General features: G+C 44.4%; 1 pseudogene; it reads right to left on the bottom strand.

Moving 5' to 3' along the window:
- Window positions 1-2605: 2605 nt before the first annotated feature.
- LOC134728888 (syncytin-1-like) lies at window positions 2606-4559 on the bottom strand (annotated as a pseudogene).
- Window positions 4560-27710: the final 23151 nt, after the last annotated feature.

Raw genomic sequence — 27710 nt, 5'->3', positions numbered from 1 at the left:
AAAGTAAATGAGTTATTCACGAAGGTAAAGGTCAGGGCTGTTAAAGTTAGGAGGCATAGGGAGACAGAAGATGTTGCTCAGTCTGTATGTAAGGCAGGGACAGCTGTGTAGGCGCTGGAAGAAAGAGAAATGCAAAGCCAGCAGTTGTTTGCTAAGGAAGGATTAGAAACAGCTAGGAGAGAATGGGTAAGGTTGATAGTGTGGTGGAGATAGCTGGGGAGAGGTAGAGGGTGGCATAAGAATGGGAATGAGAATCACAGTGAGTATAAAAGTAAAGAATAGAACTTCATCAGGGTGAAAGTATTGGAGGGTCCCCTGCCAGCAAAGATCATCTATCCACTCTAAGAGGGAGTTAAGAGTGGCAGTTTGGGGATAGCACCAAGAGATATCAGCTGTGATGGCATGGAGAAACAGTGTAAACTGGCAGTGTAGACAAGAGTAGGACATTTATAAGTAGTTGAGAACAGTGAATAGGAGTATGACTAGACAGAAGATAGTAGGGATGACTAGTTTTTGGGGTTCGGTCCAAGTAGTGGGGGTGACTTCATAAAGCCCTGTTGCAAAAAGTAGGGTAAGGATGAACAGACCTAATAGAATGAAGGGATGTATTAGGCTCACAAGGGTTATTACTGTTCTTCAGAAATATGAGTGAGTTTAAGGGAAGTAGGGGAGAATACTTGCGACTTCCAGGAGAAAGAGGAGGGATTAGGACTGCTGTCCGACGGACACAGCTTTATTCTGGAATGGTGAACCCAGTGGGAAGGATCCTGCAGGCAGACAGCAGTTGGGGTACTATAGATGACTAAATAGGGTCCTGTCCATCGACGTTGTAGAGTTTGAGGGGTCAGATTCTTAACAAGAACTGATCGTCCAGCTAGGGTGTCTTCGTATGGCTGAGAATCTGGAGTAGGCAAGAGAAGATTAGCAGCCTGGTGGATTTCCTGTCTAGCCTGCTGGAGAACTGGAAGATAGTCGCCTACAGGTCTGGTGTCTGGGATGAGGTTGGGGCTGAGCAAGAAAGTGCGTGCATATAAAAGTTCAAATGGACTGTACCCTGGTAGCATCTCAAGGACAGTCTCTAATTCTGAGAAGGGCAAGAGGTAAAAGTACTGTCCAGTCCTTTTTAAGATGGAGGCTGAGCTTGGGGAAGTGTGTCTTTAAAAGACCATTAGTCCGTTCTACCTTTCCTGAAGATTGAGGATGATAAGGGATATGAAGGTTCCACTGAATACCAAGAGCCTGAGAAACTGCTTGGGTGATTTGACTAGTAAAGGCTGGTCCGTTATCAGCCTGTATAGAGGTGGGAAGGCCAAACCGAGGAATTATATCTGACAGAAAGGAAGAAATGACCGCGGTGGCCTTCAGACCCTGTGGGAAAGGCCTCCACCCATCCAGTGAAAGTGTCTACCCAGAGCAAGAGGTATTTTAGTTTTTTGACTTGGGGCATGTGAGTAAAGTCAATTTGCCAGTCCTGGGCAGAGGCAAAACCAGGTATCCAAAGTCAAAAGTATCTAACCATGCCTAGGAAGGAAAGAAGTTGCTTTGTAGAAGGTGTTGGGGTTTGAGAGATCAGTAGGACATGATCGGCAGGGAGACCACATGTGTTTTTATGAAGAATTATGCCGAGGTAGGTAACAGATGGAGTGATTTGATCTCCTGTCCTCCTGTCAGCCTGGTCTGGATGCCTTTTTATTATTAATCAGCAACTGCCACTTATTGCACGTTAGTTATCACGTGCCACACCGCCTAGGAATGTTCCATATGTTCTTTAAGTCTTCACAACAGCTCTGGTGTTACCGGGGGGTCGTTTCTCCCAGAGCTCCCAAGATGGTGGTGGGCTACTTCCAAAATGGTGGCAAGCCTCGTGTTCTCTGACCTGGGGTTCTTGGCCTCACGGATTCCAAGGGATGGAATCTTAGGCCATGCGGTGAGTGTTATAGCTCTATTAGAAGCCGTGGGTCATGGAAGAGAACCGTGGAACCCAGTGACTAGTGTTCAGCTCGATTAGGATGAACCCGGGCACTGAGCCATGCAGGAACAATGGCAAGCGTTTAGCCCGATCAGGAGCGGCAATGGGTGCCTTGCTGGATCAGGAGCACAGTGGACACCCTGCCGGATTCGGAGGGATGAAAGTCAGTGGCGGGTCTGTGACGGCGGCAAACAGCAGTGGTGCACAGCGAGCGAAAGCTCAGCTCCAGCTGTAACAAACACGGACCAGAAGAATTGCAGTTGCAAGATTTAATAGAGTGAAAACAGAGCTCCCATACAAAGGGAGGGGACCCAAAGAGGGTAGCCATTGTCAGCTCGAATGCCTGGGTTTATATCCCGATCATTGTCCCTCCCGCTGTGCTCTCAGGTGATAGATGATTGGCTATTTCTTTACCTCCTGTTTTTGCCTAATTAGCATTTTAGTGAGCTCTCTTTACTACTTGATTGGTCGGGTGTGAGCTAAGTTGCAAGCCCCATGTTTAAAGGTGGATGCGGTCACCTTCCCAGCAAGCTTAGGGATTCTTAGTTGGCTTTGGAAATCCAGCTAGTCCTGTCTCTCAGTTCCCCCTCTTAACAGGAAAACCCAAGTGCTGTTGGGGAGGTTGGCCGACAACCTCTAACTGCTTCCTGCTGAATTGGGGCATAGTAGGGGTGGTGCAGTTGAGATTTCCTTGGTAGGATTGCCCTCGATGTCATTAACATCGGAGCATGGACTAGCAGGCCGGCCCAGGGGTCCGTGGTAGATTTTAGTCATGGACTGCATCTGGGGCTCCATTTGAAGAACAATTTGTAGCTTTAGAGCTTCAATTCTGGAAGAGACAAACTTAACAAGGAGGTTGAAGATATAGAGTCCAAAGAGGAGTAACAATATTATAGCTGCTAAAGGTCCTAAGAAAGGGAGAATCCAGGGCATCCATTGGCTGAGGAGGCCCCAGGTTCTGGTGTTTTAAAGCTCCTCTGCTCTACATTATATTCAATCTCAAATTTCTTTAACTTTCTCGGTGACAATTCTGGATTGATTAATATAATAACAGCATTCTTCCCCTAAAAATAAACAGGTTCCGGCAGGACGTGGTGGCTCACGCCTTTAATCTCAGCACTTTGGGAGGCCGAGGTGGGGTGATCACAAGGTCAGGAGATGGAGACCATCCTGGCTAACATGGTGAAACCAATCTCTACCAAAAATACAAAAAATTAGCCGGGCATGGTGGTGGGAGTCTGTAGTCCCAGCTACTCAGGAGGCTGAGGCAGGAGAATGGTGTGAACCCGGGGGGCGGAGGTTGCAGTGAGCCAAGATTGTGCCACTGCACTCCAGCCTGGGTGACAGAGCGAGACTCTGTCTCAAAATAAATAAATAAATAAATAAATACATAAAATAAAATAAACAGATTCCCCCTCTTTCGGCGGTTAGCAAGTCTAAAGCTGTCTGATTTTGAAGGACTACTGCTGCTAGGGAGTTAAGTTGATCTTGCAAGGTGACCAGGGAGTCAGCGACCCATTCCATGTCACCATTTAGTTCTTGAGATAGTTTGTAGAACTGAGTAGATGCTGTGATACCACCAGGGCCAGTACCTAGTCCGCCTAGCACTCCTGCTCCAATAACAAAAGGAAGAATGGGTACTCTTTTGTTGCGGGGCTTAGGTACAACATGATTGTATAAATTTTGTTCAGTGTAGATGGTCATAGGGGCACTAAGAATGAGAGGAAGCACATAGATTCTGAAGAGCCATTCAAACAACGATAGGCTGAAGTACCACAGACAAAAAATATTCCTGAGGGTAGGCAGACTATTCGCGTGGGAGGAGTAACCCGCCTGATGCATTGGGAGTTGGCTGTTGCTATAGTATTGCTAAATTTTACACAGGTGAGGTTTGAGGTATGGATTATTTCCAGATTGGAAACAAGAGGTCCTACTAAAACGGAAGTGGTGTTTATTTCTGTGCTGAAGTTATTCCATTGTTCAGGTACAGGGACTGAAATGTACGGCCTGAAGTGCAGGGGGAGGCACATCCAACAGTTAGTAGGGTTTTGGGCCGAGACCTCATGGAGCCCAGTGAGGGTGGTATTAAATAGGCTTACCAGGTGAGTATGGGTACGGAGGGGTTCATGTAGTTTTAAGAGATTGAGTCCTTTGTAGGGGCTAGGACGACTATGTACCTGGGTCAGTTGGGAGATTACCTCCTTTACGTGTTTTTCTCTTGCCTGATCTTGAACTCCACCCCCATCAGACATACCGGTATGGGTGAAGTAAGTCCAACAGATAGTGGCTCCAAGTCCTCCAGGACAACTAGGATTAATCATTTTCCCTGTCCAATAAGGAGTATTTGCATGCATACAAAGAGTGGCAGAGTTATAGCAGTTGCGGGACATATGGGTGTGGGCAGTGAAGGTGGAGGTTCCCTTAGATAAACTCCTATACAATGGGGCATCAATATTTCCGGGAAGCTGCATTCTCCAAGAAACTCTTGGTAAGGGGAGCTACTGGTCATAGAGTGGCATGGAGGGGGTGCAGTGAGAGTGAAAGGGGGTAAGAGAACAGTAAAGAGAAAAATACGATAAGGGAAAGCCATGGGGATTTATGATTTTAGTTACTTTCTTCACAGTTGTCTGACAGCCGCAAGTCTCCTTTAGCAATGAGTATGGCGTTCACATCATGAGATGTCCACACAGTAAGATCTCTTCCCTGTATTTTAACTGCTTCAGATACTAAGACTGCTACTGCTGCCACTACCCATAAACAATGAGGCCAACCCTTTGCCACTACATCAATTTCCTTGCTCAGGTATGCCATGGGTTGCAAGCTCATCCCTCGGACCTGTGTAAGGTCTCCTAGAGCTATTCCTGTTTTTTACTGTGACATATAAAGAAAATTCTTGCCCCGTTGGCAAGCTTAACACTGGGGCTTGGGTTAGGGCCTCCTTTAGGGCCTGGAAAGCCACTTCTGCTTCAGGTGTCCATTTTAGTAAATGGGTATTGGCTTTCTGAGTTTCCTTAATTAGTATATATAATGGCCTGGCTATTTTGCCGTACCTGGGAATCCATATTCGGAAGAAACCTGTTATGTCAAGGAACCTTCTTAGTTGCTTTAGGGTTTTGGGATGAGGATAAGCCAGCATAGGCTGGATACATTCCTCACTGAGGGCCCTGGTGCCTTTGGATAATTTTAGCCCTAAGTATTTAACCTGCTGTGAGCAGAGCTGAGCCTTTGGTTTGTAAACCTTGTAGCCACAGGTAGCAAGGAAATTTAAGACTGCTTGGGTGGCTTGATGGCACAAGGTTTCTGAATGGGTGGCTAAAAGTAAATCATCCATGCACCAAAGGACAAGAATGTCCAGGTATGAGAATTGGCTCAAGTCTTGGGCTAATGCCTGGCCAAATAGATGGGGGCTATCCCTGAACCCTTGAGGTAAAACAGTCCAGGTGAGTCGAGACGTTGGGTTTGAAGGATCTTCAAAGGCAAATAAGAATTGAAAGTCAGGATGTACAGGGATGCAGAAAAAGGCATCCTTAAGGTCCAGGACTGTAAACCACTCTGCTTCCTCTGGTATTTGGGAAAGCAGAGTGTAAGGGTTAGGTACAGCTGGGTATAGAGGGACAACGGCCTCATTGATAATCCTGAGGTCTTGCACTAACCTCCACTGCCTGTTGGGTTTCTGTACTCCTAAAATTGGAGTATTGCAGGGGCTATTGCATGGTTTTACTAGGCCTTGGGCATTTAGGTCCATAACGATCTTTTGGAGTCCTTGTTGGGCCTTGGGTCTAAGCGGGTACTGCCTTTGGTAGGGAAAGGAGGTGGAATCCTTTAGTTTAACTTGAACAGGACGGGCATTCTTTGCTCGCCCATATTGTCCTTCTGTTGTCCAGACTTCAGAATTAATTCCTTCCTCAAGCAGGGGACAACAAATGGGTGTTCTTCTCCTATGTTGAGGTGTATAATGGTCCCTGCTTTTGCTAGAATGTCTCTCCCTAACAAGGGAGTGGGGCTTTCAGGCATAATTAGAAGGGCATGTGAAAAGAGTAAAGTTCCCCAGTCACAACTTAGTGGCTGGGAGAAGTATGTAGTGACTGGCTGTCCTAGGACCCCTCGGATAGTGACAGTTCTGGAGGACAGTTGTCCAGGACAGAAGAGTAAGACTGAGAAGGCTGTGCCAGTGTCCAGGAGACAGTTAACCTCCTGGCCCTCAATGGTCAAGCATACCCAGGGCTCTGTGAGGGTGATGGCATGGGCTGGCACTTGCCCCGGGCACCCTCAGTCCTGCTGCTGGATCATCTGGTTAGTGGCTTCTGACTCAGAGGACCTTCATCTCCTAGGGCAATGGGCCTTCCAGTGATTCCCTTGACATAAGGGGCATGGACGAGGGGGCGGTTTATTTCTACTTGGACAATCTTTTTTAAAGTGTCCTTATAGACCGCACTGGAAGCAAGCCTTGTTAGGCATTCAATCTGCCCAGGTTTTCCCTTTTCCAGAGCCTCCAAAGTCCGCTTGCTTGAAGGCCATGACTAAAGCGGTGGCTTTTGTTTTATCCCGCTTGTCCCGTTCCACCTGCTCCTCCTGATCTCTATTATAAAAAACTGAGGTTACCAAGTTCAATAGGGTTTCTAAGTTTTGCTCCGGGTCTAAGGTGACTTTTGAAGTTTTTTTCTAATGTCCACAGCTGACTGAGGATAAACTTTTCCTTTAAGATTAGTTGGCCTTCAATAGAGTCAGGTGACAGACAGGTATGCTTCCTCAATGCCTTTCAAGTCTCTGCAGAAAGGCAGTAGGATTTTCTTCCTTTCCCTGTGTTATAGTGGGCATCATTGAATAATTCATAGTCTTCCTAGTTTTCCTTAGTCCTTCTAGCCCACAAGTTAGCAAATGTCTGCAGCACCAATCTCCATGTTCTGATTCTATGTCCCAGTGAGGGTCTACACTGGGAACTGCCTGCTGGCCTATGGGGAATCATTCTCTTTCCTCTGTTGTCATCCTATCATTGACCTGACTGAGACACCAGAGATCGCCAGACTCTCGGGCTGCAGTTATGGTGGCACTTCTCTCATTTGGGGTTAGTGTCTGATCTAGCAGTAACATTATCTCTCTCCACATCAGATCAAAGGATTCTCCTAACCCTTGTAAAACATCAATATAGCCATCAGGGTTATCTGAGAATTTACCTAGGTCTATTTTAATTTGCTTTAAGTCTGGGAGAGAAAAAGGTACATGCAGTCTGGCTGGGCTGAATTCTCCTCCTCCCACTGCTTGGAGGGGGCATAATCAGAGAATATTGGCACTCTTTGGTTCATTGTTTACCCCTTTGTCTATCTCTTTTTGGACCACTTGGGGTGAAGGGGGGGTCCTTATTAGTTGGGGAAGGAGTCAGTGGGATGCTCCGGTAGGGAGGTAGACTCTGAGGCTTCCTGTAGGGCATAAATCACACTTTTTACAAAATTGCGAGTTGTCTCTTAATGAAAAGAAAGTTTGTACATATGGCACTTCACTCCATTTGCCTTCTTTTCTACAAAAGAGGTCTAGCTGTAAGATGGTGTTATAATTTTTACTTCCCTCAGGAGGCCAGGTTTCTCCCTCTTGAAGAGTATATTGTGGCCTGGCAGGACTGCAGAAGAATATAAGTCATTTCTTTCTTAGCGTCTGAGGGTCAAATTGGTCCCAATTCTCCAAAATACATCTTAGGGGCGTTTTTGCCTTGGGGGGAACGTTTCCCATCTGAAAAAAGAACATAGGGATGACAGCACCCCTAGTCATTTTCTGATGAGCATTAGTCCTAGAGCGTCCTTTGTGGTCCTAATGCTTATTCCTTTCCAGGGTGCGTAACAACCCATGGACCTCTGCTTATCGGATTAGTTACGCTCACCAATGTAGCAGTCCTGCACCTGTTTTCCCACCTTCCTTGACACAAAGAAAGGGGTCCAGGCTGCTGGATTCTAGTGGTCCTTTACCAGCGTGCCCAACATTGCCTTTGTGCTCAGGGGTGAGTCCTAGAGCTGGGCTGGGTACCTGAGTATTTCATAACAACCCAGCTGCCCCATCAAGATGCATTCCCATAAGCAACAGTTCTTAAGCAAATTCATTACAGAGAGGGTGTAAGTAACCTTTTGAGTCAGGATTGAGAGTCTTTTTTGATTCTGTAAGTACTTTAAGGCTTGGCTGAGTGCAAACAGCTCCCATGTTTGAGGAGACCAATTATTAGGCAATTCTTCCAATTCTGCTTCCACAAGAGTCTCCCTATCAATTACTGAATACCGATTGTGGTTTTTTCCTCAATCACCTGGAAGGAACCATATATTGTCCTGTCCTGAAGGGAGTTCCTCCTAGGTCTGGTTGGACCTTTGTATGGTAATTAAGATTTAAATCCCATTAGGAAATCTGCTGGCTTAGGGGAATTATCAGTGGTTAGTGTTAAATCACCTTTTTCCAACAGAATAGCCCCATACTTTAAGATTTTTGAGTTAGTAAGCTACCTTTTTGCTTTTTTTGACTTAGAATAATTCTGAACTGGTGAGGTGTGCTCACAATGAGGTTTCCTCTAAAAGTTACTTCTCTACTTTCTTCTGTTAGCAAAGCAGTTGCCGCTACAGATTGAATGCATTTGGGCCACCCACAGGTTACCGGGTTAAGGATTTTTAATAGGAAGTCTACGGGTTGTCAGTGGTCTCAGTGTTTTCAGGCTATTCCCTTGTTTACACTGACAGGTAGTATCGGAGTGTTACAGGGTCACGGAGAAGATCTTCAATTATCAATTATAGGTTTTAAATTTACCCGGCTTTTAAAGGAATAGGGCACACTGGTTTTTTTGTTTTTGTTTTTGTTTTTTAACTATTTCTTTTTCTTTGTCTCTCTCTCTCCCCTCCCTCTCCCTCCCTCCTCCATCTCTCTCTCCTTCTCTTAGCCATTACAAACTTGGGGCCCTGGCAAGGGTGGTGGGGAACGGGTCCCACATAACTGCCCATGTTGAGAGCTGTATAACTAAATCGGGAGGGACACCAGGGATAAGACTCCCTGGGTTTATAGCCTAGGGGCCTAAGAACTCAGAGTGGAGCTTCCTTAGATCCCTTTGGAGATACAACTTGCCAGAGGAAATATAAGTCTGAACCATTAGTACCTAGGAGGCAGGGATCAGAGGAAGTACATTCAGAGGTAAGAAGAATTTTGGGGCTATACTTTCAAGAAAGTCGTGGTCGGGACCCAGGAGGTATGGGTCAGAAGGAAAGGTAGGGGCGCACGCATGGGTGACTGTTGAGTAGAGACTTCTGGCTGTGCCATGATCTCAACCGGCTAATGCCGGGAGTTTGAGACAACAGCTTTCTGCCTCTAGTCAGCTCTGGGCTTCCCCAAGAATATTGAAAGTGGAAGGTGGTTCTAGGCAGATGAATGCTCCCAACCCAGAAGGGTTGGGGGTTGTTAGAGAGCCCTTAATACTCACACCTGAATCTTAAGTCCAGTGGCCACGCTAATCGTTTTTAACTGGCCGACAGGTGCCCGGTTATTTTCCTCCAATTCTAAGGAATGATAGGACAGAATAGCAAGTGAAAGTGGTCCAATTATTACTCACTGCTTTGGAGGTCCCTTCATGGTTGCCAAAATGTTATTGGGGGGTCATTGCTCCCAGAGCTCCCAAGATGGTGGCGGGCCGCTTCCAAGATGGTGGCAAGCCTCATGTTCTCTGACCTGGGTTTCTTGGCCTCACGGATTCCAAGGGATGGAATCTTGGGCCATGCGGTGAGTGTTATAGCTCTATTAGAAGCTGTGGGTCACGGAAGAGAACCGTGGAACCCAGTGACTAGTGTTCAGCTTGATTAGGATGAACCCGGGCACTTAGCCATGCAGGAACAATGGCAAGCCTTCAGCCCAATCAGGAGTGGTACTGGATCAGAAGCACAGTGGACAGCCTGCCGGATTCAGAGGGATAGAAGTCAGTGGCGGGTCTGCGACAGCGGCAAACAGCAGTGGTGGACGGCGAGCAAAAGCTCAGCTCCAGCCGTAACAAACATGGACTAGAAGAGAGTGCAGCTGCAAGATTTAATAGAGTGAAAACAGAGATCCCATACAAAGGGGGGGACCCAAAGAGGGTAGCCGTTGCTGGCTCGAATGCCTGGGTTTATATCCCGATCATTGTCCCTCCCGCTGTGCTCTCAGGTGATAGATGATTGGCTATTTCTTTACCTCCTGTTTTTGCCTAATCAACATTTTAGTGAGCTCTCTCCGGTGTGAGCTAAGTTGCAAGCCCCATGTTTAAAGGTGGATGCGGTGACCTTCCCAGCTGGGCTTAGGGATTCTTAGTCCACCTAGGAAATCCAGCTAGTCCTGTCTCTCACTGGGAAGCAGGTCTGCTCTCTCCGTTTTACAGAAAGAAAATCAGCTCAGGTAGGCCAAGTAACAAACATACCCAGTATCACTTGGCTTGTGAGTAACTGAGCCAGGATCCCACACTCAAGTCTGTGGCACTCTGGAGCTCATGCTATTTCCATTTTCTCAGAATGCTCTGAAAATTCCATATAAATATTGTTAATTTGGAGGAGGCTGAGCCAGGAAGAGGTGGCCACGAGGGCTGAGTAGGTAGTGTGGTGAGTATGATGGACTTTGGAGTCAAACAAATCTGGGTTGAGGTCTGTCTATGCAATTACTCATTATATGACCTTGTGTGTATTTCTACTCTCTCTAAGCCTCAATTTCCTCATCTTTACAATAGGTATAATAATAGCATCCACTTAAAAAGGCTGCTATTAGTAGAAAATAAATTAGTGCTTATAAAGCACTTAGCAAAGTGGCCAGTACAAGCAAGTACTCAATAAATATCTCTGTTTTTATTAATAAACATATGTGTTCAGCAATTATAAAATTGTAATATAGATGGGTTGCATCTAGACACATGTACATTATAGCAATGTACATCATTGTCACCTTTCCAATCCCATTGCACACCAACTATTTCTGGCCCTGGACTACGTCAACAACCTCTTAATAGATTCCTGGCCTCCAATTCCTCTCCCTTTGGTAAGCCAGCCTACATACGCTGACAGGCTGATCTCCCTAAAACCTAATTCTGACTATGCATTACGATGCATCATCCCCCTGCTGAAATACTGTCTTCAAAGTAAGTCCAAGTTTCTCTTCTTGGCTTTCAAGGACTTGCATATGATACAGCCCCAAATTCCTGCTCCCACCTTGTCCCCACTATTGTCCCACCTTGGTTGTCCCACCTGCTCCCACTTTGTCCCACCTAGTCCCCAGTATGTGGACTCTGGTTCCAGTTGAACTGAGTTGTGGGCTTTTATTTATAGACACAATTCCTCCTGCATTTTCTCTATCCAAAAATGGCCACCCATCTCCACACACCTGCCCTCAAATTGGCTTGCTGTCAAATATTTTCAGTGACCCAGTACTACTTCTCTCATGAAACTTTTCCTGCCATCCCCAAAGAGATGTGAGCAACTTATTCCTTTGAACTCATTTTGCCTTTATTTTTAAAATTATAGTGGTGTTATGAAAAGAGCTTAGGTTTTGCCACCAGTTAGACCTGGGTTCGAGTTCTGAATCTCCCTTTTATTAGTGTATCATGTCCCTGAGATTAAATTTGTTGTCTGTAAGTTGGGGATAATAAAATCCTTTTCCTATGGTGTCTGTGAAGACTAAATGAGACCAAGGCACAGAAGGCCCCCTGCTCAGAGCCTTCAGTGTCTGTCTTGCTCCTTTCCCCTGTGTGGGTAACATGTTTTATGTCCTCTATTTGTTGAGAGTAGGGACTTCACCTTAATCACCTTTGTATTTCTTTCTTTCTTTTTATTTGAGACAGGGTCTCACTCTGTCACCCAGGCTGGAGTGCAGTGGCACAATCTTGGCTTACTTCAACCTCTGCCGTCTGGGTTCAAGTGATTCTCCTGCCTCAGCCTCCTGAGTAGCTGGGATTACAGGGGTTGGCCACCACGCCTGGCTAATTTTTGTATTTTTAATAGAGATGGGGTTTCACCATGTTGGCCAGGCTGGTCTGGAACTCCTGACCTCAGGTGATCCGCCCACCTGAGCCTCCCAAAGTGCTGAGATTACAGGTGTGAGGCACTATGCCCAGCCTACCTTTGTATTTCTCACAGTGCTTAGAATAGTACTTTCTGGGGTTTTTTTTTTTTTTTTTTTTTGAGATGGAGTCTTGCTCTGTCGCCCAGGCTGAGTGCAGTGGTGCCATCCTGGCTCACTGCGAGCTCTGCCTCCTGGGTTCATGCCATTCTTCTGCCTCAGCCTCCCAAGTAGCTGGGACTACAGGCACCCGCTACCATGCCCAGCTAATTTTTTTTTGTATTTTTAGTAGAGACGGGGTTTCACCATGTTAGCCAGGATGGTCTCGATCTCCCGACCTCGTGATCCGCCCACCTTGGCCTCCCAAAGTGTTGGGATTACAGGCGTGAGCCATCGCGCCCAGCCAAATAGTACTTTCTACACAGATGCTCAGTAAATACATTTTGGACTGAACTAACTACCACTTACTAGCTAAGTGTGCTCCATTTTGTTAACCTCTTTCAGCATTCCTTTCCTTGTCCTTAGGGTTAGTGACATTAAATATAAATCTTTATGTTTTTTCCAGCTGTGTCATTTTTTCATTCATGTGTTAGGTGGTCTCCTAGGTGCTAGGGATGCAATGGTGAGTAAGTCAGGTATCATACAACTAGAACTCTGTTCCATAGTAATGAAAATTCAGCCTAGCAGTGGTCCCAGAGTGTGGACTAGCAGGGTTAGTAGAGGCAGATGTTGGCATTAGTGAGAATGTGTGTAGCAGCTTGAAAGAGTTGGAGCCTCTAGGAAGAAAGCATTCTTTCATTGTAGGTGGAAAACTAATTGTTTCCCTTGGCTTAGTGTGTCACATTGTACAGGCTGTTTTTAGAACATGTATTGAGATAGAATTTGTATATCATAAAATTCACCTGTCCAAAGTGTACAGTTCAATACTTCTTTAGTATATTTACAGAGTTGTGCAACCATCACCATTTCTAATTTTAGGACAGTTTCATCCCCAAAGAAACCAGCATGTTTATTTTTTTTTAGCTTTTAAGTTCAGGGTTACAGGTGCAAGTTTGTTACATAGGTAAACTTGTGTCATAGGGTTTGTTGTACAGATTATTTCATCACCCAGATATCAAGCTTAGTACTCATTAGTCGTTTTTCCTGATCCTCTTCCTCCTCTCACCCTCCAACAGGCCCCAGTGTGTGTTGTTCCTCTCTAAGTGTCCATGTGTTCTCATTATTTAGATTATTTAGCTCCCACTTGAAAGTGAAAACATGTGGTATTTGGTTTTCTCTTTCTGTGTTACTTTGGTAAGGATAGTGGTCTCCAGCTCCATCCATGTCCTTGCAAAGGACATGATCGCATTCTTTTATATGGCTGAATAGTATTCCATGGTGTATATGGATGACATTTGCCTTATCCAGTCTATCATTGATGGGCATTTAGGTTGATTCCATGTCTTTGCTATTGTGAATAGCAACACATTTATATTTGTGAAACAGGCTGAGTTAATACCTTTGCCCAAATCAAGTCCTAGCTTTCTTCACCAGCACAGTAATGTTGCTCAGCTAGTTACGAAGATGATAGGGTTGAACAATCATAGTATGATTCTCAAGTAAGTGGGCTTGAAACTAAATGTCAACCCAAGATCCTCTGAGCAGACTCCCCAGCCAAATTAAAGGCAGACACTCCAGATAACTTAATCTTCGTTACATGCAGCAACAATCCTATCAGCCTTTTGCCCAACCAGCTTCATTGCTCTCTGCCAAGGACAAATTCCTTCTGCTGGCAGTCACAGGCTAACCCAACTGGGGCCGGGCCTCTCCTCTCATTATTTCTCACATGTGCTCTTACATCCCCTTCCCCACAAACTCCACTCACTCCAATTATCTCTCTGTCCTGTCTTCAAATGTGCTCTTGCAACAACAAAACCCTCTCCTGATCCTGCCTCCCTCCCTCCCCACCCCAACCATTGCCCTCATGTCTCATTTTCTCTTTACACAACAAGCACCTTTGCAAAATAATACCTTTGCCAAAGTCAAGTCCTACCTTTCCTCACCAGCACAGTAATGTTGCTCAGCTAGTTTGTGAAGACAAAAGGGTTGAGAAATCATAATGTGAAAATACACCTTAATTTGATCTTTGGTATTCATTTGGTAAATTGGCCTGAACATGTCATAGCCCTAGATGTCCCCTGGGAAGACTCTGTTAAAGGCAAACACCTCAGCTAAGTCAGTCTTCTCCAGGTGCCTCAAGGATCCTATCAGCCCCTTGCCCAGCCAGCATCTCTCGCCTTCTCTTAAAGACAAGTTCTTGGCTGGGCACAATGGCTCATGCCTGTAATCCCAGCACTCTGGAAGGCCGAGGCAGGAGGATCACTTGAGGTCAGGAGTTTGAGATCAGCCTGGCCAACATGGTGAAACCCTGTCTCTACTAAAAATACAAAAATTAGCCGGGCTTGGTGGCACATGTCTGTAGTCCTAGTTACTAGGGAGGCTGAGGCAGAAGAATTGCTTGAACCTGGGAGGCAGAGGTTGCAGTGAGACAAGATCGCACCACACTACGACCAGCCTGGGCAACAGAGCGAGACTCCATCTAAAACAAATAAATAAATAAATAAAAAAGACAAGTTCCTTGGCTGAGGAGTGGCCATACTGGCTGCTCCCACTTCCTTGCTCCTATACCCACAGTAGCCTTGCTTCAGTTCCTGTGACTCTCTGCTAATCACTGGCTTCTAGGCCACCAATGGCTTTAGAATTGCTAGATCCAGTGTGCTCTTGTCAGTCCTCCCACCTGCCCTCTCAGTCCCTCTCTCCTCCTGAAACCTATCGGGGAACCTGCCCCCAATAGTCAAGTAGGTTCTTTTCTATTTTCCCTAAGTGTCGGCCGGATTGAGAAACAAAGGGACAGAGTACAAAAGAGAGAAATTTTAAAGCTGGGCATCCAGGGGAGACATCACATGTCAGTAGGTTCTGTGATGCCCCCTGAGCCATAAAACCAGCAAGTTTTTATTAGTGATTTCAAAAGGGGAAGGAGTGTACGAATAGGGTGTGGGTCACGGAGATCACATGCTTCACAAGGTAATAGAATATCACAAGGCAAATGGAGGCAGGGTGAGATCACAGGACCACAGGACTGGAGCGAAATTAAGATTGCTAATGAAGTTTTGGGCACACATTGTCATTGATAACATCTTATCAGGAGACAGGGTTTGAGAGCAGACAACTGGTCTGACCAAAAATTTATTAGGCGGGAATTTCCTTGTCCTAATAAGCCTGGGAGTGCTATGGGAGACTGGGGCTTATTTCATCCCTACAATTTCAACCACAGAAGATGGCCACACCCAAGGGGGCCATTTTAGAGGCCAACCCTCAGGGGCGCATTCTCTTTCTCAGGGATGTTCCTTGCTGAGAAAAAGAATTCAGCGATATTTTTCCCATTTGCTTCTGAAAAAAGAGAAATATGGCTCTGTTCCGCCTGGCTCACCAGCAGTCAGAGTTTAAGGTTATCTCTCTTGTTCCCTGAACATTGCTGTTATCCTGTTCTTTTTTCAAGGTGCCCAGATTTCATATTGTTCAAACACACATGCTCTACAATTTGTGCAGTTACCGCAATCATCACAGGGTCCTGAGGTGACATACATCCTCCTCAGTTTACGAGATGACAGGATTAAGAGATTAAAGTAAAGACAGGCATAGGAAATCCCAAGGGTATTGACTGGGGAAGTGATAAGTGTCCATGAAATCTTCACAATTTATGTTCTTCCACCATGGCTTCAGCCGGTCCCTCCATTTGGGGTCCCTGACTTCCTGCAACAGAAACCCTGTCCTCCCATGGCTCTGTGAACAGCAGCCTCCTTCCATCAGTCTGACCCCTTGGCCCCATGCCTGGCTCTGCCCCTACCCCAGCCCCAGCCTTGGGTATTCCCCTTCTTGCCCATTGCTCTCTGAAAACTTGACATTCCCCACTCCTGGTGTGACCTCAGTCATCACCTACATGCAGAAGCTCCCAAACCTGTCTAGGCAGCAAGTCTAGCAGGCAGAAATGTAGTTTTCAAGCAAGACACCTTGGCACTGATCTTCTGAGTTCTGTGAAGGGTCTCAAGAGTCAGCTCTGTTTGTGTTACAGCTCTCTCAGTCTCACGTTTTACAAACGTCCCTTCAGATTCCAGTCTTTTTGGTTTGTCTGTTCACATCCTGTGAATTCTTTGAGACCCAGCTTCAATTTTGCTCTCAGGAGGCCTGCCCTGATGTCCTGACCCACACTGATTCTACAGTAGAGTCTACAAAATGATCCTGAGTCCCTGCTGGTGCTGGGTGTGTCTGCCCTTCATTTCATCCTTATCACAATCCTGTGAGTTTCGTGTAATTCCGCTCCTCTCCCTTCTTTTTCAGGTGAGGAAATTAAAGTTGAGAGACACTAAGCAACTGGCCCAGGCTTCCATGGCAGAATGAGGATTCAGGTTGAGCCTGTCTAACTGTTAACCCCATCCCCTTCCATCACATTTTTATGCCTACCTAGCATGGGCCTGGTTGGCGGGGCTCTTGAAGTAGAGCTTCTCAAATGCAACTGCACCTGTGCATGTTGCTAAGCTGTGGATTCTGATGCAGGACTTCTGGGTGGGGGCTGAGACTCTGCATTTCTAACAAGTCCTCAAGTCATTCCAATGCTGCTGGCCTGCAAAGCACAATGTGAGAAGCAGGAGTTCAGCCCCCGCCCCCCTCATTTTGCAGCAGAAGAAATTGAGGTTGTTGAAGTCAAGTGACTTACTTCAAGCAGCATGGCACGTTAGTGGAAGAGGCAGGATACAGACATGGGAACGCTAATTTCCAGTCCAGAGCCTTGCCTTTACCATGTGTGTCAGTTACTAGGCTATTGTTTCTTTGCTCCAACCCCATCCTTCCGCACTTAGCTTTGGATGCTGGGGTTGTGCTATGGACTGAATATTTGTGTCCCTCCCCAAATCCATGTGTTGAAGCCTAATCCTCAGTGGGATGGAATTAGGAGGTGGGGAAGTAATTAGGTCAGGAGAGTGGAGCCCTCATGAGTGGGATTAGTGCCTTCATAAGAGACAAGAGAGAGCTTGCATCCTCCTGCTCTGCAATCCACTGTATGAGCATAGAATGAGAAGACAGCTGTCTGCAAAGAAGAGTGTCCTCATCAGACACTAGATCAGCTGGCACCTTGATCTTGGACTTCTCAGCCTCCATAACTGTGAAAAATAAATGTTATTTGAGATACTCATTCCGTGGTATTTTGTCATAGTAGCCCAAAGAGACTAAGATAGGCTGGGACTATGCAAACCATATTTTCCTGCTTTGCCCACTGGCCCCATGTTAGGATCTGTGCATGTGCTCAAGGAGAAAGAGAGAGAGAGAGAGAGAAAGAAGCACTACTCAGCTACCTGCTAGACAGGGGAGGAGGGATGTCTAGTTTCCTCTTCCTGGGTGCATCACCCAGCAACACTGCCATTGCAGTAGCATTGCCTTTCTGTAACAGCAGCTGGATCCAGTTTGCATTTTCCCAGTCCTTGCAGAACCATCCTCATCACCATCAGCCTCAAAGGCACCAGGACCAGCCAATCAGGACCCCGTCCCCAGGGGTTGGGTTCCAGACTCACAAGAACCTCCTTTAGCACTTACTTTTAATAATTCCAACCTCTTCCCTTCGTTCCCCAAACCTAGGAATGGAGGCAGTTTCTTGCACTTGCCACCTCCATGATATTTAAGTGTTTAATTCTTGACTTTTCTGCTACCGAGTCAGAAATTTAAACCTAGCTTACATTTCTCTATACTCTCTGTTAAAACAACTGGACCTTGACTAACCTACTGTATGATCTGTTAATTTAAAAGTAAACAAAATATCCCCACTAGACTCTGAATTACTGGAAGGCAGCCACTGGGTCATTGTGATGAGTCCAGCCTCTGTCAGAGTGAGAGCCCGATGTATAGTAGCAAATACACACATACACACACACACACACACACACACACACACCAGAATGGGTGAAGCTACCACATGCTTTTCCCTTAATGCTAGGTCCATAGAAAGGCCTTATTATTAACTATTTGCTAGTTGAATTGAAAATAGTTTTTTAGCTTTCTAGAGGTGGTGAGGAATGAAAAAGCGTCCAGGTTTTAGAATAAACAGGACTTCTTCTAACTGTAGTTCTCCCACTTGTTAGGCAAATTGCTTGCTCTTCCTTTCCATTTCCTCCTCTGGAAGGTGGAGTTAATAATACTTTCCTTCTGGTTATTAATAGAACTAGAAGTAATGTCAGTGAAAGGCTGACTCCTGTGATTGGAGCCTCTGGAGAGCTGCCAGAGCACAACATGTGAAAAGGAGATTAAGTCAATCTTTGAAACAGAACAAGAACAAGAAGCACATGGTGAGTTAGGAAGATTGAGTTGTCCGTGAAGATGAGATTAGTGGGAGATAATTTTCTGATGAAGTAACAATAGGAAGAAGTTGAGGCCTAAAGTCTTCTCAGAGAAGATTTGGGGTTTATCAGGAATTTTTGGATTTATGAGGAGTCTGGGGTCCACAGAGGGGCTATTCAGTTCATAAACATGAGGACCCTCTAGATGCCAGACCCTGTGCTGGGCACTAGGGGGCAGAGAGGAATGAGATAGGGTTGTTCTTGGAGGCACTCAGGACATTCAATTAATTCATTCAACCCATATTCACCGAGGGACTAAAGCTGGCCAGGGGCTGGGGCTACAAAGATGAATTAGAGTAGGCTCAGACCTCAGGAATTCAGAATGTAATAAGAGGCAAGTGAGAATGAAACAATGGCGGGCACCTAAACCTTGGAGGATGCCCTGCTATTTTTTTTTTTTTCTCGAGACAGTGTCTTCTTCTGTCACCCAGGCTAGAATGCAGTGACGCCATTTCGGCTCACTGTAGCTTCAACAAGCTGGGCTCAAGTGATCCTCTCACCTCAGCCTCCCCAAAATGCTAGGATTACAGAGGTGAGCGACTGTGCCTGGCTGATGCCTTGCTGTATAAACTGCAGCCTGCTGGCTCTCCCTCTCCAACCCAGCCTGCTAACTCACCACGGTTCCATTCACATCCCTAAAGCTCAGCTGTACCCTGAAAAAGAGCTTAGCAGTTGAGAACTCTGGTTCAGGGGACAGAAATATCTGGGTTCAAATCCTAGTTCCTCACTTGTTATTCATGTAGCCTTGAACAAGTCTGAGCCAGATTCCACCTCTAAACTTAGATATTATGTAACCTCATAAGGTTGCAGTGAGGATTAAACAAGATAATGTGTGCAAAGTGCCCAGCACAGTGACTGGCACAGGATTAAGTGCTCAATCAATGCTAGTTATTGCTACTACCTTTCATTAAAGGCTGCTTATAGGGTGGGTGCTTTGCATACTTTATCTCATTTAATATTCAGATAATCCTGCAAGGTAAGAATCATGAATCTTTTTGAGTGTTAATTGATGTCCTATATCTCATTTCAGTGGAGGAGTAAGTTTCTATCTCACTCCCCAGGGGAGTGACTTATCATATGGAGAGGTTTTAAAGAAGGTGAGCGTGGGGCCCTCTCTTTTTGTAGAAAAGCCTGTCCTTGGCATGTAGAGCTTTTCAACTTTAGTACCCAGATCCTCCCATCACCCAGCACTGTTTCTCTCTATTCTGTTCCAATTCATACATGACACAGCTGCTGGGAAACCTTCAATGGCCCCATTGCCTACAGAATAAAGCTCCAACTCCTTATCCTGGCATTGAAGACCCTCCAGGTGTGGCCTACCCTACCTTTCCAGTCTTTATTCTAGTTCACTCCACCACATGCCCCATGAACTCAGGGCCAGCTATGGGGGACAGCAGTACTACCTGGGCTAAATAATTTAAAGATTTTTGTTGAGCTACAAAACTTTTTGCAGTATCTTAAGCTGTCTCACCAATAGTGGTGAATAGGTTTTGAATAATATCTCTGTTGACATAAACTCTAGCATTTGGAATTGGTATTCTCAGGATGTTTTCACCTATATTATCAACATATCTTATTAACATTGACCTTTTAGCTCTATAATGAAGAGAAAAAGGGGGTCCTTCTGTATGTTTGTATAGGGATAAGGGGGTTAGAAAATGTTCCAGCAAGTGTAAACCTTTTATTTGTAATCTGTTGAGGCGTTGGTGTGTCCATCTTTGTGTAGGTGATTCAGACCACATGTCACACACAAACACACATCCTGGGGGAGCACAGGTGGTGCCCCTGAAGGTGTGCTCACTAATAGATTCATTCATGGGGAATGCTGACAACACCAGATTGAACCATGGGTTCCTTTCTTTGCAAGCTTTTCAGAATTTGTTTATATCATAGCCTATATATAGGTATTGTTGGCATAGTAAGGACTTATCTTTAACTTTGTTCATATCATCTAGAGTGTATTTGTTTACCCAGTAGCACATGGATTGAGGAGGTCTCATGATATAGAATGGATTTCTACCATTAAAAACAAGAGACAAATTAAAACAAGGGATAGCAGTATTTGGGTTATACAGTAGTAAGACCTGGAAAGTTAATCCAGCAAGATGTCAGTCTAAATAAGTGGTGACTTTAACTTTAGGGACATCTGAGAAGTCAGTGACAGGTGTTACTATGGCCTATATTGGTCATGAATGAAGCTAGGAATCATATAACAAATCCAACAATCTGATAGGTTTTCTCCAGTGTGGTACTTAGAGATAACTTAACCAAAGTGTTATCATGCCATCCTTTGCATTGGGACAGAGAGACAACTATAAGGAAAAATTAGTTAATTTAAGGAAGTTAGTTAAAGTAAACAAGGCAAATGTCCTACTTTACATAGGATGGTAACAATTATCTATCTTCCTAAGACAACAATAATAACAGCTACTATAACGTAAGTATAAGCATTCATTTAGGTATAGGACTGGTCTCATGTCTTGGGAAACCTGACCATCTCTGATGTTGTCATCTTTTTGTCCAGGCATTGGCTTAAACTGAAGATCACCTTCTGGTGTAACAGTTCATTCAGGAGGTTTTGCCCTCTTTAGATAAGAGATAAAGAGATTCCAGGAGTCTATGCCTTTTAATTTAGCTGCACAAGGATTCGAAAGCAGTACTTGGTAGGATCCATTCCACCATGGTTGGAGAGTCCTTTAAAAGATGTTTCCAGTGAGAAAATCTCCAGGTTGAAGTCTGTGGTTCTTGAGATTTTCATCTCTTGGGAGCTCAGTGTGAAATACTTTACCAAATATTTTTAGTTAATTGTTTCATAAGATCATTAATAAGTGAATATATCTTCTTTTATTATTAAGGAGGTGCAATTTCCAGGAGAGAATTTCATAAGTCTGTCTGTTATAATTTCAAATGGAGATAACTGGTGTTTACTTAAAGGAGTCAATTTTAGGTTTGGTAAAACCAGTGGAAGAGCTTTTGGCCAATGTGTTAGTCTGTTTTGCATTGCTATAAAGGAGTACCTGAGACTGGGCAATTTATAAAGAAAAGAGGTTTATTTGGCTCACAGTTCTACAGGCTGTACAAGAAGCACAGTACTAGCATCCACTTCTGGTAAAGCCTCAGGAACTTACAATCATGGCAGAAGGTGAAGGGGGAGCAGGTATATACCACATGGCAAGAGAGGAAGCAAGAGAGAGGGAGGAGGTGCCAGGCTCATTTAAACAACCAGCTCCAGCTGGGTGTGGTGGCTCACACCTGTAATCCCAGCACTTTGGGAGGCTGAGGTGATTGGATCGCTTGAGGCCAGGAGTTCGAGACCAGCCTGGCCAACATGTTGAAACCCTGTCTCTACTAAAAATGCAAAAATAAGCTAGGCATGGTGGTATGCACCTGTAGTCCCAGCTACTCAGGAGGCTGAGGCACGAGAATCACTTGAACTCAGGAGGTGGATGTTGGGTTCCAGCCTGGGTGACAGAGACTCTGTCTCAAAAAACAACAAACAAACAAACAAACAAACAAAAAACCAGCTCTCATGTGAACTCATTACCATGAGGAAAGCACCAAGGGATCTGCCCCCTATGACCCAAACACCTACTACCAGGCCCCACCTCCAACACTGGGGATCACATTTCAACATGAGATTTGGAGGGAACAAATATCAAAACTGTATCAGTCAAAGAATTTTAAAAGCCTTGATTAATTTTGTTAACTGGGTTTTTATTATTTCATTTGTGTGTTCCACTAATGCAGATAGCTGGGGTCATAAGCACAATGGAAATGTTGAAGAATAGGCCAGATTCTACATACTGATTGAATTATCTGTCCAGTGAAGTGAGTGTCTCTGTTGCTGTGAAGTCCCAGAGGAAACTCCAGCTTGGAATAATCTTTTTAAAGAGAATTTTACTTACTGCTAAAGCCGTTGGTCTTTTGCATGGAAATAACTCAACGAGAAAACATGCAGATCATTACCAGGACATATCTGTAGCCCTGTGAAGGTGGCTGCCGGATAAAATCCAGTTGCCATATTTCAAAGGGAGCCTTAGGTAAAGGAAAGTGTCTTTGGGAGCCATGTAATGGGTTTCCCTGACTATACCTTGTGCAAATATGACAAGAGTTGTATGTCTTTTGAGCTATAGTCAGAGAGGGCTTTCAATAATATTGTTTTCCCCAAGCAACCATTCTGTCAGGACTCTAGCGAGTTAGATCATATACCCATGTTAAAAATAATTGTAATTTGGCCAGGCGTGGTGGCTCACGCCTGTAATCCCAGCACTTTGGGAGGCTGAGGCATGCGGATTACCTGAGGTCAGGAGTTTGAGACCAGCCTGGCCAACATGGTGGAACCCCATCTCTACTAAAAATACAAAAATTAGCCAGGGGTAGTAGCAGGCGCCTGTAATCCCAATTACTTGGGAGGCTGAGACAGGAGAATCGCTTGAACCCAGGAGGCTGAGGTCGCAGTGAGCCGAGATTGTGCTACTGCACTCCAGCCTGGGCAACAAAGAGTGAAATTCTGTCTCAAAAAAAAAAAAAAAAAAAAAATATATATATATATATATATATATACATACACATATATTTGTGTGTATATATATATATGTGTGTGTATATATATATGTATATATATATATAAAATTCAGCTGGAAGTATGGGCAAGTCATTTGGCCCATACCATACCTCAAGTTTTGGGGAGTATATTTCCCCTTTTGTTTCACAGCCTTTTTGTTTTGATTTTGGGGTTCTGACTTGAGCTAATTTTTTGTCAAATTCGAGTGTGTCCTTAAAAGTTAATATAGGTTGTTTTTTGTTTGTTTCTTTGTTTGGACATGTTTGGAGCAGTTCTCTTTGTTACTTCATCAGCTAGCTGATTTCCTCTGCTTTCTGGAGTATCTGATCTGGAATTACCTGGAATTTTACTAGTGGCCAGTGACTGTGGTAATAATATGGCTTCTAGTAGTTGTGAAATAAGATGTCCATTTTTTATGCATTGATCCAGAGAGGTTAAGATCCCTTTTTGTTTCTATAACATTTCAAAATCATGGGCTACTCTAAAAGCATACCTACTGTTTGTATAAATATTAGTGGATATTTCTTTTGCCAACGGGCAGGCCCTAATTAATGCTATTAATTCTGCTTGTTGAGCCGAGGTGGCTTCCAGAAGATAGGCACTTTCCATTTCTTCAGACACCATAGTGTAATATGCACAGGAGATTCCAGATTCATCCTTCAAGTAAAATCTGTCTGTAAACTAAACAACATCAGCATTTATAAGTGGGAGTGTCTTATAGGTCTGACCTGAGAGAAAGAAACTGATCAGTTGTGTTTAGGCAGTCATGGGCATTTCATCTGAAAATGAAGGCAAAAGTGTTGCAGGTTTTAAATCATTACACCTAGAGATGGTGATATGAGAGGCTGACAGAAGCAGGACCTCATATGAAGCCAGTCGGCTAACCAAGTAATGTTGAGTATGATATGAATTCAGCAATGCTGCAACAAAATGAGGGACAAAGATAGTAAGAGATGTTTCCGTTACAATTTCTTCAGTTGTCTTAATTAACACAGCAGTGGCTGTTATGGCTGTCATACAAGGTGGCAATCCTCTTGCTACAGGGTCTAATTGTTGGCTATAATACTCTATGGGTCTATTTTGATCTCTATTTTTGAGTTAGGACCGCTAAAACATTTCCATCACTTTTATGTACAAATAAGGAAAATGGAAGGTTATAATTTGGATGGCTCAAGGCTGGGGCATTAACAAGATCTTTTTTTTTTTTTGGGATGGAGTCTCGCTCTGCTGCCCAGGCTGGAGTGCAGTCATGTGATCTCGGCTCACTGCAACATCCACCTCCCAGGTTCAAGAGATTCTCCTGCCTCAACTTCCTGAGTAGCTAGGATTACAGGCATGCACCACCATGCCTGGCTAATTTTTTTGTGGTTTTAGTAGAGATGAGGTTTCACCATGTTGACCAGGCTGGTCTCAAACTCCTGACCTCAAGTGATCCACCTGCCTTGGCCTCTCAAAGTGCTGGGATTACAAGTGTGAACCACCACACCCAGCCCACAAGATCATTTTTGATCATTTATAACATTAGCTGATTTTCTTCTGTCCAGTCTAGAGGGTCTGGTATATCCTACTTTAAGACTGCATATAAGGGCTGGGCTTTTGAAGAAAAGTTTGGAACCTAATTTCTATAATATCCTTTCAGTCTCCAAAACCCTCTTAACAGTTTCTTGGTACTTGATGGAGGAAAAGCTAAAATTCCTTTAAATCTAACTGGAATAATAGAAAATCCTTCTTTGGATATTAGGTAGCCTCGGTACTTCATTTGTTTTTGACAAAATGGAGGCTTTTCTTTAGGAATTGTATTAGTTGTCTTCGTGCTGCTGATAAGGACATTCCTGAGACTGGGCAATTTACAGAAGAAAGAGGTTTAAGGGACTTAGAGTTTCACATGACTGGGGAGGCCTCACAATCATGGTGGAAGGCAAGGAGGAGCAAGTCACGTCTTACATGGATGGCAGCAGGCAAGAAGAGAGAGCTTGTGCAGGGAAACTTTTGTTTTTAAAACCACGAGATCTCATGAGACTTATTCACTACCACGAGAACAGCATGGAAATGACCTACCCTCATGATTCAGTTATCTCCCACTGGGTCCCTGCCATAACACGTGGTAATTATGGGAGCTACAAGATGAGATTTGGGTGGGGACACAGAGCCAAACCATATCAGAAATCTTATGACCATTTAGGGCCAATTGTTCTAACAGGTATATTCCATTTGCTGTGGAAGCTTGTTTGTTCTCTGAGCAAAGAAGTAAATTATCTATGTATTATATGAAGACAGACTTCTCAGCTGGGTGTGGTGGCTCATGCCTGTAATCCCAGCACTTTGGGAGGCCAAGGCAGGTGGATCACTTGAGGCCAGGAGTTTGAGACCAGCCTGGCCTTTAGTAGAGATGGGGTTTCTTCTGTACTAAAGAAACCCCATCTCTACTAAAAATACAAAAATTAGCTGGGCATGGTGGTCCATGCCTGTAATCCCAGCTACTTGGGAGGCTGAGGCATGGGAATCATTTGAACCTGGGGGGCAGAAGTTGTAGTGAGCCGAGATCACACCACTGCCCTCCAGCTTGGGTTATAGAGTGAGACTCTGTCTCAAAAAAAAAAAAAAAAAAAGAAAAAAGAAAAAAGACAGACTTCTCTATGAAGTCAACATCTGAGGAGGTCTGTTTTTAATATTTGTGGAAAGTAAGTTGGGCTTTCAGCATATCCTTGGGGCATGACTGTCCAAGTGTATTGTTTGTTTTCCCAAGTGAAGGCAAAGAGAAATGAACTGTCTTTATCTACAAGAATGTAAAGAATGCACTGCATAAGTCTATGACTGTAAAAAAAAAAAAAAATCCTGCACTGGATGGAATAGTTGTGAGAAATGTATGAGGATTAGGCACTACTGCATTCTGTGGAATTACTCTGTTGTTTACTGTTCTTAAATCCTGTACAAACCTTTCTTCTCTACCATTTGGTTTTCTTTCTTTCTTTCTTTCTTTCTTTCTTTTTTTTTTTTTTTTTGAGATGGGATTTTGCCATGTTGCCCAGGCTAGTTTCAAACTCCTGAGCTCAGGAGATCCTTCTGCCTCACCCTCCCAAAGTGCTGGAATTGCCTGAGCCACTCAGCCTCCCAAAGTGCTGGAATTGCCTGAGCCACTGCACCTGGCCCCATTTGGTTTTCTTACCTGAAGGGTTGGTATATTACAAGGGCTTGTACAAGAAATGATCAATCCCTTTTCTATATAATCTCACATTATAGGTTTTATTCCTTCTAGGGCTTCAGTTCTCAAGGAATATTGTTGGATATTTGGAAGTGATTTTGATGACTCTATTTGAATTTTTATTGGAGTAGCTGAAAAAATAGTTCCTATATCAGTGGAGGACTTTGACTATAATTGATCAGGTACTACCTTTAGTAAGTTTTGTGATTCTTCATTGCTTAATAATTCAGTGTCCTCAGGCTGAGGTGGGAGGATCATGAGGTCAGGAGATCGAGACCATCCTGGCTAACATGGTGAAACCCCGTCTCTACTAAAAATACAAAAAATTAGCTGGGCGTGGTGGCGGGTGCCTGTAGTCCCAGCTACTCAGGAGGCTGAGGCAGAAGAATGGCTTGAACCCAGGAGGCAGAGCTTGCAGTGAGCCCAGATTGCACCACTGTACTCCAGCCTGGGCAACAGAGGGAGACTGGGTCTCAAAAAAAAAAAAAAAAAAAGAAAGAAAAAGGAAAAAATTCAGTGTTCTCAATGGCAAGGTGGGTAGCAATTGGATTAGATTTTGAAAAATTTGCTCTGTTAATTCTGTTTTATCATCTATAGCATTTAATTCTAAATACATTTCCCCTTCCAGGAGAAAGAAATATGGGTATTGTATAGATCTAAGGAGTTCTTTCTTTCTTTCTTTCTTTTCTTTAACCTTCTTTCTTTTTTTTTTTTTTTTTTTTTTTTGAGACAGAGTCTTGCTCTGTCGCCCAGGCTGTACCGCCACCACGCCCAGCTAATTTCTTTTTGTATTTTTAGTAGAGACGGGGTTTCACCGTGTTAGCCAGGATGGTCTCAATCTCCTGACCTCGTGATCCACCCGCCTTGGCTTCCCAAAGTGCTGGGATTACAGGCATGACCGCACCCGGCCTCCTCTTTATCCTCATTTCTCTGTCTTTCTTTATCCTTCTTTCTCTTTCTTTCTTTTCTTTTCTTTCAAAAGAAATATGGGTATTGTATAGATCTAAGGACCTTTCTTCCTTCCTTCCCTCCTTCCCTCTTTCCTTCCTTCCTTCCTTCCTTCCTCTTTCTTTCATTCTATCGCCCAGGCTGGAGTGCAGTGGTGTGATCTCAGCTTACTGCAGCCTCTGCCTCCCAGGTTCAAGTGATTCTCCTGCCTCAACCACCTGAGTAGCTGAGATTACAGGCACCTGCCACCACGCCCAGCTAATTTTTGTATTTTTAGGAGAGATGGGGTTTCAATATGTTGGCCAGGCTGGTCTCAAACCTCTGACCTCAAGTGATCTGCCCGCTTCGGCCTCCCAAAGTGCTGAGATTACAGGCGTGAACAACTGCACCCTGCCAGGAGTCTCTTTCTATCCGATTAATGGGGGCTGATGAAACCAAAAGGAAAACATGAATTTCCTTGTAAGGGACCTAGTTGAAAAGTTACAGGTTGAGACTTGTATGCTGATACAGGAGTATTTGTGACAGCCACTATTTGGACCAAGTTTTTACTTCAAAGAATGGGACCTTGTAATAAGG

This window comes from Pan paniscus, chromosome 1 (genome assembly GCF_029289425.2).
Source record: "Pan paniscus chromosome 1, NHGRI_mPanPan1-v2.0_pri, whole genome shotgun sequence".
Taxonomy (NCBI): Eukaryota; Metazoa; Chordata; class Mammalia; order Primates; family Hominidae; genus Pan; species Pan paniscus.
This window is presented reverse-complemented; position numbering and strand designations above follow the sequence as displayed.